The sequence below is a fragment of the Pseudophryne corroboree genome, unplaced genomic scaffold (genome assembly GCF_028390025.1).
Source record: "Pseudophryne corroboree isolate aPseCor3 unplaced genomic scaffold, aPseCor3.hap2 scaffold_129, whole genome shotgun sequence".
NCBI classification, from domain to species: Eukaryota; Metazoa; Chordata; class Amphibia; order Anura; family Myobatrachidae; genus Pseudophryne; species Pseudophryne corroboree.
In genome coordinates this window covers 1,257,713-1,271,413 of record NW_026967915.1, presented here as the reverse complement: position 1 = coordinate 1,271,413, position 13,701 = coordinate 1,257,713, and the positions used below count along the sequence as shown (strand labels likewise).

At 34.8% G+C, this 13,701-nt stretch overlaps 10 non-coding genes across 10 annotated transcripts; all 10 read left to right on the top strand.

Moving 5' to 3' along the window:
* The first annotated feature begins 709 nt into the window (after positions 1-709).
* Positions 710-782, top strand: TRNAR-CCU (transfer RNA arginine (anticodon CCU)). The gene has a single exon. It is a non-coding gene; the product is annotated as a tRNA-Arg (tRNA).
* Positions 783-1,649: 867 nt separating this feature from the next.
* Positions 1,650-1,722, top strand: TRNAR-CCU (transfer RNA arginine (anticodon CCU)). The gene has a single exon. It is a non-coding gene; the product is annotated as a tRNA-Arg (tRNA).
* A 909-nt stretch (positions 1,723-2,631) lies between these two features.
* Positions 2,632-2,704, top strand: TRNAR-CCU (transfer RNA arginine (anticodon CCU)). The gene has a single exon. It is a non-coding gene; the product is annotated as a tRNA-Arg (tRNA).
* Positions 2,705-3,559: 855 nt separating this feature from the next.
* TRNAR-CCU (transfer RNA arginine (anticodon CCU)) lies at positions 3,560-3,632 on the top strand. The gene has a single exon. It is a non-coding gene; the product is annotated as a tRNA-Arg (tRNA).
* Positions 3,633-4,509: 877 nt separating this feature from the next.
* Positions 4,510-4,582, top strand: TRNAR-CCU (transfer RNA arginine (anticodon CCU)). The gene has a single exon. It is a non-coding gene; the product is annotated as a tRNA-Arg (tRNA).
* Positions 4,583-5,437: 855 nt separating this feature from the next.
* TRNAR-CCU (transfer RNA arginine (anticodon CCU)) lies at positions 5,438-5,510 on the top strand. Its single transcript has one exon. It is a non-coding gene; the product is annotated as a tRNA-Arg (tRNA).
* Positions 5,511-6,408: 898 nt separating this feature from the next.
* TRNAR-CCU (transfer RNA arginine (anticodon CCU)) lies at positions 6,409-6,481 on the top strand. The gene has a single exon. It is a non-coding gene; the product is annotated as a tRNA-Arg (tRNA).
* An 872-nt stretch (positions 6,482-7,353) lies between these two features.
* On the top strand, positions 7,354-7,426 carry TRNAR-CCU (transfer RNA arginine (anticodon CCU)). The gene has a single exon. It is a non-coding gene; the product is annotated as a tRNA-Arg (tRNA).
* A 1,851-nt stretch (positions 7,427-9,277) lies between these two features.
* TRNAR-CCU (transfer RNA arginine (anticodon CCU)) lies at positions 9,278-9,350 on the top strand. Its single transcript has one exon. It is a non-coding gene; the product is annotated as a tRNA-Arg (tRNA).
* Positions 9,351-13,087: 3,737 nt separating this feature from the next.
* TRNAR-CCU (transfer RNA arginine (anticodon CCU)) lies at positions 13,088-13,160 on the top strand. The gene has a single exon. It is a non-coding gene; the product is annotated as a tRNA-Arg (tRNA).
* Positions 13,161-13,701: the final 541 nt, after the last annotated feature.

Sequence of the window (13,701 nt, the reverse complement as noted above, 5' to 3'; positions counted from 1 at the left end):
TTATTCAAGTGCCATCTGACATGCATGATTCTTTGTTTCTCATCATTCATCACCAAAAATGATTTTCTTTTTAAATTCTTATGACTGTACTGATTGTATTGAATAAAATCCACATCTAGCATAACTGTTTTATGCTGCAAAGTGCTCCAGTGGTGCAATTGGACAGCGCGTGGTACTTATAAGACAGTATCTGTTGCGCAATGTCAAGGTTGTGAATTCAAGTCTCACCTGGAGCAGTTTTGTTTACAGCTTTTTTCCTTTTTCTTATGTCATTAGTCATTGATAATAATCTTCTACCTTAATATTTAATATGATATTACAAAGGATGGAAGAAAGAAAGAAAGAAAGAAAGAAAGAAAGAAAGAAAGAAAGAAAGAAAGAAAGAAAGAAAGAAAGAAAAAACACAAACATGATTTTGAATTTAAGTTGCCAGCACACATCTGCTTTGGTTCAAATGCACTGCATATCTTCCTTCAGTCAGCCAACAAAACAACAATGGAAAAGATTAACGTACTGTAGGTAAAGCAGTTGCATCAAATTGATTTTTTGCAATAGAGCATGATAATCCATACTGGCAGCTCTGGATAGTACCAGCACATTTCATGCTGAACTTGGTAATGCAAAGAACACAGTAAACAGCTTCACTTTTTCTCAAAAATAAATAATTGACTATTAAAAACCTATCAATGTTGAAGGAGAAAGTCAGTAAGCCCCAGTGGCCTAATGGATAAGGCACTGGCCTCCTAAGCCAGGGATTGTGGGTTCAAGTCCCATCTGGTGTGTAACTCATTAAAGCAGCTGTGTTGTCACTTGAGTTGATATTTTATCCTTGCTTCAACTGTACAACAGTCTTGTAGTGTTTAGATTGCAAAAACATGACCACAGAAGCTAAAAATGACATTTATAAAAACATTGTTGTGGGTTTTTTTTTACTTTTCTATCACTGTGGAAAGCTTAATCAAGTGCCATCTGGCATGCATGATCCTTTGTTGCTCATCATTCATCACCAAAAATGATTTTCTTTGTAAATTCTTATGACTGTACTGATTGTATTGAATAAAATCCACATCTAGCATAACTGTTTTATGCTGCAAAGTGCTCCAGTGGTGCAATTGGACAGCGCGTGGTACTTATAAGACAGTATCTGTTGAGCAATGTCAAGGTTGTGAATTCAAGTCTCACCTGAAGCAGTTTTGTTTACAGTTTTTTTCCTTTTTCTTATGTCATTAGTCATTGATTATAATCTTCTACCTTAATATTTAATATGATAGAAAGAAAGAAAGAAAGAAAGAAAGAAAGAAAGAAAGAAAGAAAGAAAGAAAGAAAGAAAGAAAGAAAGAAACACAAATATGATTGTGAATTTAAGTTGTCAGCACACATCTGCTTTGGATCAAATGCACTGCATATCTTCCTTCAGTCAGCCAACAAAACAGCAATTGAAAAGATTAACACACTGTTGGTAAAGCAGTTGCATCAAATAGATTTTTTGCAATATAGCATAATAATCCATACTGACAGCTCTGGATAGTACCAGCACATTTCTTGCTGGACTTGGTAATGCAAAGAACACAGTAAACCGCTTCACTTTTTCTCAAAAATAAATAATTGACTATTAAAAACCTATCAGCCTTGAATGAGAAAGTCAGTAAGCCCCAGTGGCCTAATGGATAAGGAACTGGCCTCCTAAGCCAGGGATTGTGGGTTCAAATCCCATCTGGGGTGGAACTCATTAAAGCAGCTGTGTCGTCGCTAGAGTTGATATTTTATCCTTGCTTCAACTGTACAACAGTCTTGTAGTGTTTAGATTGCAAAAACATGACCACAGAAGCTAAAAATGACATTTATTATAACATTGTTGTTGTTTTTTTGTTTACTTTTCTATCACTGTGGAAAGCTTATTCAAGTGCCATCTGACATGCATGATTCTTTGTTTCTCATCATTCATCACCAAAAATGATTTTCTTTTTAAATTCTTATGACTGTACTGATTGTATTGAATAAAATCCACATCTAGCATAACTGTTTTATGCTGCAAAGTGCTCCAGTGGTGCAATTGGACAGCGCGTGGTACTTATAAGACAGTATCTGTTGCGCAATGTCAAGGTTGTGAATTCAAGTCTCACCTGGAGCAGTTTTGTTTCAGCTTTTTTCCTTTTTCTTATGTCATTAGTCATTGATAATAATCTTCTACCTTAATATTTAATATGATATTACAAAGGATGGAAGAAAGAAAGAAAGAAAGAAAGAAAGAAAGAAAGAAAGAAAGAAAGAAAGAAAGAAAGAAAGAAAGAAAGAAAGAAAGAAAGAAAGAAAGAAAGAAAAAACACAAACATGATTTTGAATTTAAGTTGCCAGCACACATCTGCTTTGGTTCAAATGCACTGCATATCTTCCTTCAGTCAGCCAACAAAACAACAATGGAAAAGATTAACGTACTGTAGGTAAAGCAGTTGCATCAAATTGATTTTTTGCAATAGAGCATGATAATCCATACTGGCAGCTCTGGATAGTACCAGCACATTTCATGCTGAACTTGGTAATGCAAAGAACACAGTAAACAGCTTCACTTTTTCTCAAAAATAAATAATTGACTATTAAAAACCTATCAATGTTGAAGGAGAAAGTCAGTAAGCCCCAGTGGCCTAATGGATAAGGCACTGGCCTCCTAAGCCAGGGATTGTGGGTTCAAGTCCCATCTGGTGTGTAACTCATTAAAGCAGCTGTGTTGTCACTTGAGTTGATATTTTATCCTTGCTTCAACTGTACAACAGTCTTGTAGTGTTTAGATTGCAAAAACATGACCACAGAAGCTAAAAATGACATTTATAAAAACATTGTTGTGGGTTTTTTTTTACTTTTCTATCACTGTGGAAAGCTTAATCAAGTGCCATCTGGCATGCATGATCCTTTGTTGCTCATCATTCATCACCAAAAATGATTTTCTTTGTAAATTCTTATGACTGTACTGATTGTATTGAATAAAATCCACATCTAGCATAACTGTTTTATGCTGCAAAGTGCTCCAGTGGTGCAATTGGACAGCGCGTGGTACTTATAAGACAGTATCTGTTGAGCAATGTCAAGGTTGTGAATTCAAGTCTCACCTGAAGCAGTTTTGTTTACAGTTTTTTTCCTTTTTCTTATGTCATTAGTCATTGATTATAATCTTCTACCTTAATATTTAATATGATAGAAAGAAAGAAAGAAAGAAAGAAAGAAAGAAAGAAAGAAAGAAAGAAAGAAAGAAAAAAACACAAATATGATTGTGAATTTAAGTTGTCAGCACACATCTGCTTTGGATCAAATGCACTGCATATCTTCCTTCAGTCAGCCAACAAAACAGCAATTGAAAAGATTAACACACTGTTGGTAAAGCAGTTGCATCAAATAGATTTTTTGCAATATAGCATAATAATCCATACTGACAGCTCTGGATAGTACCAGCACATTTCTTGCTGGACTTGGTAATGCAAAGAACACAGTAAACCGCTTCACTTTTTCTCAAAAATAAATAATTGACTATTAAAAACCTATCAGCCTTGAATGAGAAAGTCAGTAAGCCCCAGTGGCCTAATGGATAAGGAACTGGCCTCCTAAGCCAGGGATTGTGGGTTCAAATCCCATCTGGGGTGGAACTCATTAAAGCAGCTGTGTCGTCGCTAGAGTTGATATTTTATCCTTGCTTCAACTGTACAACAGTCTTGTAGTGTTTAGATTGCAAAAACATGACCACAGAAGCTAAAAATGACATTTATTATAACATTGTTGTTGTTTTTTTGTTTACTTTTCTATCACTGTGGAAAGCTTATTCAAGTGCCATCTGACATGCATGATTCTTTGTTTCTCATCATTCATCACCAAAAATGATTTTCTTTTTAAATTCTTATGACTGTACTGATTGTATTGAATAAAATCCACATCTAGCATAACTGTTTTATGCTGCAAAGTGCTCCAGTGGTGCAATTGGACAGCGCGTGGTACTTATAAGACAGTATCTGTTGCGCAATGTCAAGGTTGTGAATTCAAGTCTCACCTGGAGCAGTTTTGTTTCAGCTTTTTTCCTTTTTCTTATGTCATTAGTCATTGATAATAATCTTCTACCTTAATATTTAATATGATATTACAAAGGATGGAAGAAAGAAAGAAAGAAAGAAAGAAAGAAAGAAAGAAAGAAAGAAAGAAAGAAAGAAAGAAAGAAAAAACACAAACATGATTTTGAATTTAAGTTGCCAGCACACATCTGCTTTGGTTCAAATGCACTGCATATCTTCCTTCAGTCAGCCAACAAAACAACAATGGAAAAGATTAACGTACTGTAGGTAAAGCAGTTGCATCAAATTGATTTTTTGCAATAGAGCATGATAATCCATACTGGCAGCTCTGGATAGTACCAGCACATTTCATGCTGAACTTGGTAATGCAAAGAACACAGTAAACAGCTTCACTTTTTCTCAAAAATAAATAATTGACTATTAAAAACCTATCAATGTTGAAGGAGAAAGTCAGTAAGCCCCAGTGGCCTAATGGATAAGGCACTGGCCTCCTAAGCCAGGGATTGTGGGTTCAAGTCCCATCTGGTGTGTAACTCATTAAAGCAGCTGTGTTGTCACTTGAGTTGATATTTTATCCTTGCTTCAACTGTACAACAGTCTTGTAGTGTTTAGATTGCAAAAACATGACCACAGAAGCTAAAAATGACATTTATAAAAACATTGTTGTGGGTTTTTTTTTACTTTTCTATCACTGTGGAAAGCTTAATCAAGTGCCATCTGGCATGCATGATCCTTTGTTGCTCATCATTCATCACCAAAAATGATTTTCTTTGTAAATTCTTATGACTGTACTGATTGTATTGAATAAAATCCACATCTAGCATAACTGTTTTATGCTGCAAAGTGCTCCAGTGGTGCAATTGGACAGCGCGTGGTACTTATAAGACAGTATCTGTTGAGCAATGTCAAGGTTGTGAATTCAAGTCTCACCTGAAGCAGTTTTGTTTACAGTTTTTTTCCTTTTTCTTATGTCATTAGTCATTGATTATAATCTTCTACCTTAATATTTAATATGATAGAAAGAAAGAAAGAAAGAAAGAAAGAAAGAAAGAAAGAAAGAAAGAAAGAAAGAAAAAAACACAAATATGATTGTGAATTTAAGTTGTCAGCACACATCTGCTTTGGATCAAATGCACTGCATATCTTCCTTCAGTCAGCCAACAAAACAGCAATTGAAAAGATTAACACACTGTTGGTAAAGCAGTTGCATCAAATAGATTTTTTGCAATATAGCATAATAATCCATACTGACAGCTCTGGATAGTACCAGCACATTTCTTGCTGGACTTGGTAATGCAAAGAACACAGTAAACCGCTTCACTTTTTCTCAAAAATAAATAATTGACTATTAAAAACCTATCAGCCTTGAATGAGAAAGTCAGTAAGCCCCAGTGGCCTAATGGATAAGGAACTGGCCTCCTAAGCCAGGGATTGTGGGTTCAAATCCCATCTGGGGTGGAACTCATTAAAGCAGCTGTGTCGTCGCTAGAGTTGATATTTTATCCTTGCTTCAACTGTACAACAGTCTTGTAGTGTTTAGATTGCAAAAACATGACCACAGAAGCTAAAAATGACATTTATTATAACATTGTTGTTGTTTTTTTGTTTACTTTTCTATCACTGTGGAAAGCTTATTCAAGTGCCATCTGACATGCATGATTCTTTGTTTCTCATCATTCATCACCAAAAATGATTTTCTTTTTAAATTCTTATGACTGTACTGATTGTATTGAATAAAATCCACATCTAGCATAACTGTTTTATGCTGCAAAGTGCTCCAGTGGTGCAATTGGACAGCGCGTGGTACTTATAAGACAGTATCTGTTGCGCAATGTCAAGGTTGTGAATTCAAGTCTCACCTGGAGCAGTTTTGTTTACAGCTTTTTTCCTTTTTCTTATGTCATTAGTCATTGATAATAATCTTCTACCTTAATATTTAATATGATATTACAAAGGATGGAAGAAAGAAAGAAAGAAAGAAAGAAAGAAAGAAAGAAAGAAAGAAAGAAAGAAAGAAAGAAAGAAAGAAAGAAAGAAAGAAAGAAAAAACACAAACATGATTTTGAATTTAAGTTGCCAGCACACATCTGCTTTGGTTCAAATGCACTGCATATCTTCCTTCAGTCAGCCAACAAAACAACAATGGAAAAGATTAACGTACTGTAGGTAAAGCAGTTGCATCAAATTGATTTTTTGCAATAGAGCATGATAATCCATACTGGCAGCTCTGGATAGTACCAGCACATTTCATGCTGAACTTGGTAATGCAAAGAACACAGTAAACAGCTTCACTTTTTCTCAAAAATAAATAATTGACTATTAAAAACCTATCAATGTTGAAGGAGAAAGTCAGTAAGCCCCAGTGGCCTAATGGATAAGGCACTGGCCTCCTAAGCCAGGGATTGTGGGTTCAAGTCCCATCTGGTGTGTAACTCATTAAAGCAGCTGTGTTGTCACTTGAGTTGATATTTTATCCTTGCTTCAACTGTACAACAGTCTTGTAGTGTTTAGATTGCAAAAACATGACCACAGAAGCTAAAAATGACATTTATTATAACATTGTTGTTGTTTTTTTGTTTACTTTTCTATCACTGTGGAAAGCTTATTCAAGTGCCATCTGGCATGCATGATCCTTTGTTTCTCATCATGCATCACCAAAAATGATTTTCTTTTTAAATTCTTATGACTGTACTGATTGTATTGAATAAAATCCACATCTAGCATAACTGTTTTATGCTGCAAAGTGCTCCAGTGGTGCAATTGGACAGCGCGTGGTACTTATAAGACAGTATCTGTTGAGCAATGTCAAGGTTGTGAATTCAAGTCTCACCTGAAGCAGTTTTGTTTACAGTTTTTTTCCTTTTTCTTATGTCATTAGTCATTGATTATAATCTTCTACCTTAATATTTAATATGATAGAAAGAAAGAAAGAAAGAAAGAAAGAAAGAAAGAAAGAAAGAAAGAAAGAAAGAAAGAAAGAAAGAAAGAAAAAAACACAAATATGATTGTGAATTTAAGTTGTCAGCACACATCTGCTTTGGATCAAATGCACTGCATATCTTCCTTCAGTCAGCCAACAAAACAGCAATTGAAAAGATTAACACACTGTTGGTAAAGCAGTTGCATCAAATAGATTTTTTGCAATATAGCATGATAATCCATACTGACAGCTCTGGATAGTACCAGCACATTTCTTGCTGGACTTGGTAATGCAAAGAACACAGTAAACCGCTTTACTTTTTCTCAAAAATAAATAATTGACTATTAAAAACCTATCAGCCTTGAATGAGAAAGTCAGTAAGCCCCAGTGGCCTAATGGATAAGGCACTGGCCTCCTAAGCCAGGGATTGTGGGTTCAAGTCCCATCTGGGGTGGAACTAATTAAAGCAGCTGTGTCGTCACTAGAGTTGATATTTTATCCTTGCTTCAACTGTACAACAGTCTTGTATTGTTTAGATTGCAAAAACATGACCACAGAAGCTAAAAATGACATTTATTATAACATTGTTGTGTTTTTTTTGTTTACTTTTCTATCACTGTGGAAAGCTTATTCAAGTGCCATCTGGCATGCATGATCCTTTGTTGCTCATCATTCATCACCAAAAATGATTTTCTTTTTAAATTCTTATGACTGTACTGATTGTATTGAATAAAATCCACATCTAGCATAACTGTTTTATGCTGCAAAGTGCTCCAGTGGTGCAAATGGACAGCGCGTGGTACTTATAAGACAGTATATGTTGAGCAATATCAAGGTTGTGAATTCAAGCCTCACCTGGAGCAGTTTTGTTTACAGTTTTTTTCCTTTTTCTTATGTCATTAGTCATTGATTATAATCTTCTACCTTAATATTTAATATGATATTACAAAGGATGGAAGAAAGAAAGAAAGAAAGAAAGAAAGAAAGAAAGAAAGAAAGAAAGAAAGAAAGAAAGAAAGAAAGAAAGAAAGAAAGAAAGAAAGAAAGAAAAAACACAAACATGATTGTGAATTTAAGTTGTCAGCACACATCTGCTTTGGTTCAAATGCACTGCATATCTTCCTTCAGTCAGCCAACAAAACAACAATGGAAAAGATTAACATACTGTAGGTAAAGCAGTTGCATTAAATTGATTTTTTTCAATAGAGCATGATAATCCGTACTGGCAGCTCTGGATAGTACCAGCACATTTCATGCTGGACTTGGTAATGCAAAGAACACAGTAAACAGCTTCACTTTTTCTCAAAAATAAATAATTGACTATTAAAAACCTATCAGTTTTGAAGGAGAAAGTCAGTAAACCCCAGTGGCCCTTTGGATAAAGCACTGGCCTCCTAAGCCAGGGATTGGGGGTTCAAGTCCCATCTGGGGTGGAACTCATTAAAACAGCTGTGTCGTCGCTAGAGTTGATATTGTATCCTTGCTACAACAGTCTTGTAGTGTTTAGATTGCAAAAACATGACCACAGAAGCTAAAAATGACATTTATTATAACATTGTTGTTGTTTTTTTGTTTACTTTTCTATCACTGTGGAAAGCTTATTCAAGTGCCATCTGGCATGCATGATCCTTTGTTGCTCATCATTCATCACCAAAAATGATTTTCTTTTTAAATTCTTATGACTGTACTGATTGTATTGAATAAAATCCACATCTAGCATAACTGTTTTATGCTGCAAAGTGCTCCAGTGGTGCAATTGGACAGCGCGTGGTACTTATAAGACAGTATCTGTTGAGCAATGTCAAGGTTGTGAATTCAAGTCTCACCTGAAGCAGTTTTGTTTACAGTTTTTTTCCTTTTTCTTATGTCATTAGTCATTGATTATAATCTTCTACCTTATTATTTAATATGATAGAAAGAAAGAAAGAAAGAAAGAAAGAAAGAAAGAAAGAAAGAAAGAAAGAAAGAAAGAAAGAAAGAAAGAAAGAAAGAAAAAAACACAAATATGATTGTGAATTTAAGTTGTCAGCACACATCTGCTTTGGATCAAATGCACTGCATATCTTCCTTCAGTCAGCCAACAAAACAGCAATTGAAAAGATTAACACACTGTTGGTATAGCAGTTGCATCAAATAGATTTTTTGCAATATAGCATGATAATCCATACTGACAGCTCTGGATAGTACCAGCACATTTCTTGCTGGACTTGGTAATGCAAAGAACACAGTAAACCGCTTCACTTTTTCTCAAAAATAAATAATTGACTATTAAAAACCTATCAGCCTTGAATGAGGAAGTCAGTAAGCCCCAGTGGCCTAATGGATAAGGCACTGGCCTCCTAAGCCAGGGATTGTGGGTTCAAGTCCCATCTGGGGTGGAACTTATTAAAGCAGCTGTGTTGTCACTAGAGTTGATATTTTATCCTTGCTTTGGCTTTAACTGTACAACAGTCTTGTATTGTTTAGATTGCAAAAACATGACCACAGAAGCTAAAAATGACATTTATTATAACATTGTTGTGTTTTTTTTGTTTACTTTTCTATCACTGTGGAAAGCTTATTCAAGTGCCATCTGGCATGCATGATCCTTTGTTGCTCATCATTCATCACCAAAAATGATTTTCTTTTTAAATTCTTATGACTGTACTGATTGTATTGAATAAAATCCACATCTAGCATAACTGTTTTATGCTGCAAAGTGCTCCAGTGGTGTAATTGGACAGCGCGTGGTACTTATAAGACAGTATATGTTGAGCAATATCAAGGTTGTGAATTCAAGCCTCACCTGGAGCAGTTTTGTTTACAGTTTTTTTCTTATGTCATTAGTCATTGATTATAATCTTCTACCTTAATATTTAATATGATATTACCAAGGATGGAAGAAAGAAAGAAAGAAAGAAAGAAAGAAAGAAAGAAAGAAAGAAAGAAAGAAAGAAAGAAAGAAAAAACAAACACAAACATGATTGTGAATTTAAGTTGTCAGCACACATCTGCTTTGGTTCAAATGCACTGCATATCTTCCTTTAGACAGCCAACAAAACAACAATGGAAAAGATTAACATACTGTAGGTAAAGCAGTTGCATTAAATTGATTTTTTTGCAATAGAGCATGATAATCCATACTGGCAGCTCTGGATAGTACCAGCACATTTCATGCTGGACTTGGTAATGCAAAGAACACAGTAAACAGCTTCACTTTTTCTCAAAAATAAATAATTGACTATTAAAAACCTATCAGTTTTGAAGGAGAAAGTCAGTAAGCCCCAGTGGCCCTTTGGATAAGGCACTGGCCTCCTAAGCCAGGGATTGGGGGATCAAGTCCCATCTGGGGTGGAACTCATTAAAGCAGCTGTGTCGTCGCTAGAGTTAATATTTTATCCTTGCTTCAACTGTACAACAGTCTTGTAGTGTTTAGATTGCAAAAACATGACCACAGAAGCTAAAAATGACATTTATTATAACATTGTTGTTGTTTTTTTGTTTACTTTTCTATCACTGTGGAAAGCTTATTCAAGTGCCATCTGGCATGCATGATCCTTTGTTTCTCATCATTCATCACCAAAAATGATTTTCTTTTTAAATTCTTATGACTGTACTGATTGTATTGAATAAAATCCACATCTAGCATAACTGTTTTATGCTGCAAAGTGCTCCAGTGGTGCAATTGGACAGCGCGTGGTACTTATAAGACAGTATCTGTTGAGCAATGTCAAGGTTGTGAATTCAAGTCTCACCTGAAGCAGTTTTGTTTACAGCTCTTTTCCTTTTTCTTATGTCATTAGTCATTGATTATAATCTTCTACCTTAATATTTAATATGATATTACAAAGGATGAAAGAAAGAAAGAAAGAAAGAAAGAAAGAAAGAAAGAAAGAAAGAAAGAAAGAAAGAAAGAAAGAAAGAAAGAATGAAAGAAAGAAAGAAAAAAACACAAACATGATTGTGAATTTAAGTTGTCAGCACACATCTGCTTTGGTTCAAATGCACTGCATATCTTCCTTCAGTCAGCCAACAAAACAACAATGGAAAAGATTAACATACTGTATGTAAAGCAGTTGCATCAAATTGATTTTTTGCAATAGAGCATAATAATCCATACTGGCAGCTCTGGATAGTACCAGCACATTTCATGCTGGACTTAGTAATGCAAAGAACACAGTAAACAGCTTCACTTTTTCTCAAAAATAAATAATTGACTATTAAAAACCTATCAGTCTTGAAGGAGAAAGTCAGTAAGCCCCAGTGTACTAATAGATAAGGCACTGGCCTCCTAAGCCAGAGATTGTGGGTTCAAGTCCTATCTGGAGTGAAACTCATTAAAGCAGCTGTGTTGTCACTAGAGTTGATATTTTATCCTTGCTTCAACTGTACAACAGTCTTGTAGTGTTTAGATTGCAAAAACATGACCACAGAAGCTAAAAATGACATTTATTATAACATTGTTGTGGTTTTTTTTTTACTTTTCTATCACCGTGGAAAGCTTAATCAAGTGCCATCTGGCATGCATGATCCTTTGTTGCTCATCATTCATCACCAAAAATGATTTTCTTTGTAAATTCTTATGACTGTACTGATTGTATTGAATAAAATCCACATCTAGCATAACTGTTTTATGCTGCAAAGTGCTCCAGTGGTGCAATTGGACAGCGCGTGGTACTTATAAGACAGTATCTGTTGAGCAATGTCAAGGTTGTGAATTCAAGTCTCACCTGAAGCAGTTTTGTTTACAGTTTTTTTCCTTTTTCTTATGTCATTAGTCATTGATTATAATCTTCTACCTTAATATTTAATATGAAAGAAAGAAAGAAAGAAAGAAAGAAAGAAAGAATGAAAGAAAGAAAGAAAGAAAAAAACACAAACATGATTGTGAATTTAAGTTGTCAGCACACATCTGCTTTGGTTCAAATGCACTGCATATCTTCCTTCAGTCAGCCAACAAAACAACAATGGAAAAGATTAACATACTGTATGTAAAGCAGTTGCATCAAATTTATTTTTTGCAATAGAGCATGATAATCCATACTGGCAGCTCTGGATAGTACCAGCACATTTCATGCTGGACTTAGTAATGCAAAGAACACAGTAAACAGCTTCACTTTTTCTCAAAAATAAATAATTGACTATTAAAAACCTATCAGTCTTGAAGGAGAAAGTCAGTAAGCCCCAGTGTACTAATAGATAAGGCACTGGCCTCCTAAGCCAGAGATTGTGGGTTCAAGTCCTATCTGGAGTGAAACTCATTAAAGCAGCTGTGTTGTCACTAGAGTTGATATTTTATCCTTGCTTCAACTGTACAACAGTCTTGTAGTGTTTAGATTGCAAAAACATGACCACAGAAGCTAAAAATGACATTTATTATAACATTGTTGTGGTTTTTTTTTTACTTTTCTATCACCGTGGAAAGCTTAATCAAGTGCCATCTGGCATGCATGATCCTTTGTTGCTCATCATTCATCACCAAAAATGATTTTCTTTGTAAATTCTTATGACTGTACTGATTGTATTGAATAAAATCCACATCTAGCATAACTGTTTTATGCTGCAAAGTGCTCCAGTGGTGCAATTGGACAGCGCGTGGTACTTATAAGACAGTATCTGTTGAGCAATGTCAAGGTTGTGAATTCAAGTCTCACCTGAAGCAGTTTTGTTTACAGTTTTTTTCCTTTTTCTTATGTCATTAGTCATTGATTATAATCTTCTACCTTAATATTTAATATGATATAAGAAAGAAAGAAAGAAAGAAAGAAAGAAAGAAAGAAAGAAAGAAAGAAAGAAAGAAAGAAAGAAAGAAAGAAAGAAAGAAAAAAACACAAATATGATTGTGAATTTAAGTTGTCAGCACACATCTGCTTTGGATCAAATGCACTGCATATCTTCCTTCAGTCTGCCAACAAAAAAGCAATTGAAAAGATTAACACACTGTTGGTAAATCAGTTGCATCAAATAGATTTTTTGCAATATAGCATGATAATCCATACTGACAGCTCTGGATAGTACCAGCACATTTCTTGCTGGACTTGGTAATGCAAAGAACACAGTAAACCGCTTTACTTTTTCTCAAAAATAAATAATTGACTATTAAAAACCTATCAGCCTAGAATGAGAAAGTCAGTAAGCCCCAGTGGCCTAATGGATAAGGCACTGGCCTCCTAAGCCAGGGATTGTGGGTTCAAGTCCCATCTGGGGTGGAACTCATTAAAGCAGCTGTGTCGTCAGCATAAAACAGTTATGCTAGATGTGGATTTTATTCAATACAATCAGTACAGTCATAAGAATTTAAAAAGAAAATCATTTTTGGTGATGAATGATGAGCAACAAAGGATCATGCATGCCAGATGGCACTTGAATAAGCTTTCCACAGTGATAGAAAAGTAAACAAAAAAAACACAACAATGTTATAATAAATGTCATTTTTAGCTTCTGTGGTCATGTTTTTGCAATCTAAACAATACAAGACTGTTGTACAGTTGAAGCAAGGATAAAATATCAACTCTAGAGTTGATATTTTATCCTTGCTTCAACTGTACAACAGTCTTGTAGTGTTTAGATTGCAAAAACATGACCACAGAAGCTAAAAATGACATTTATTATAACATTGTTGTTGTTTTTTTGTTTACTTTTCTATCACTGTGGAAAGCTTATTCAAGTGCCATCTGGCATGCATGATCCTTTGTTTCTCATCATGCATCACCAAAAATGATTTTCTTTTTAAATTCTTATGACTGTACT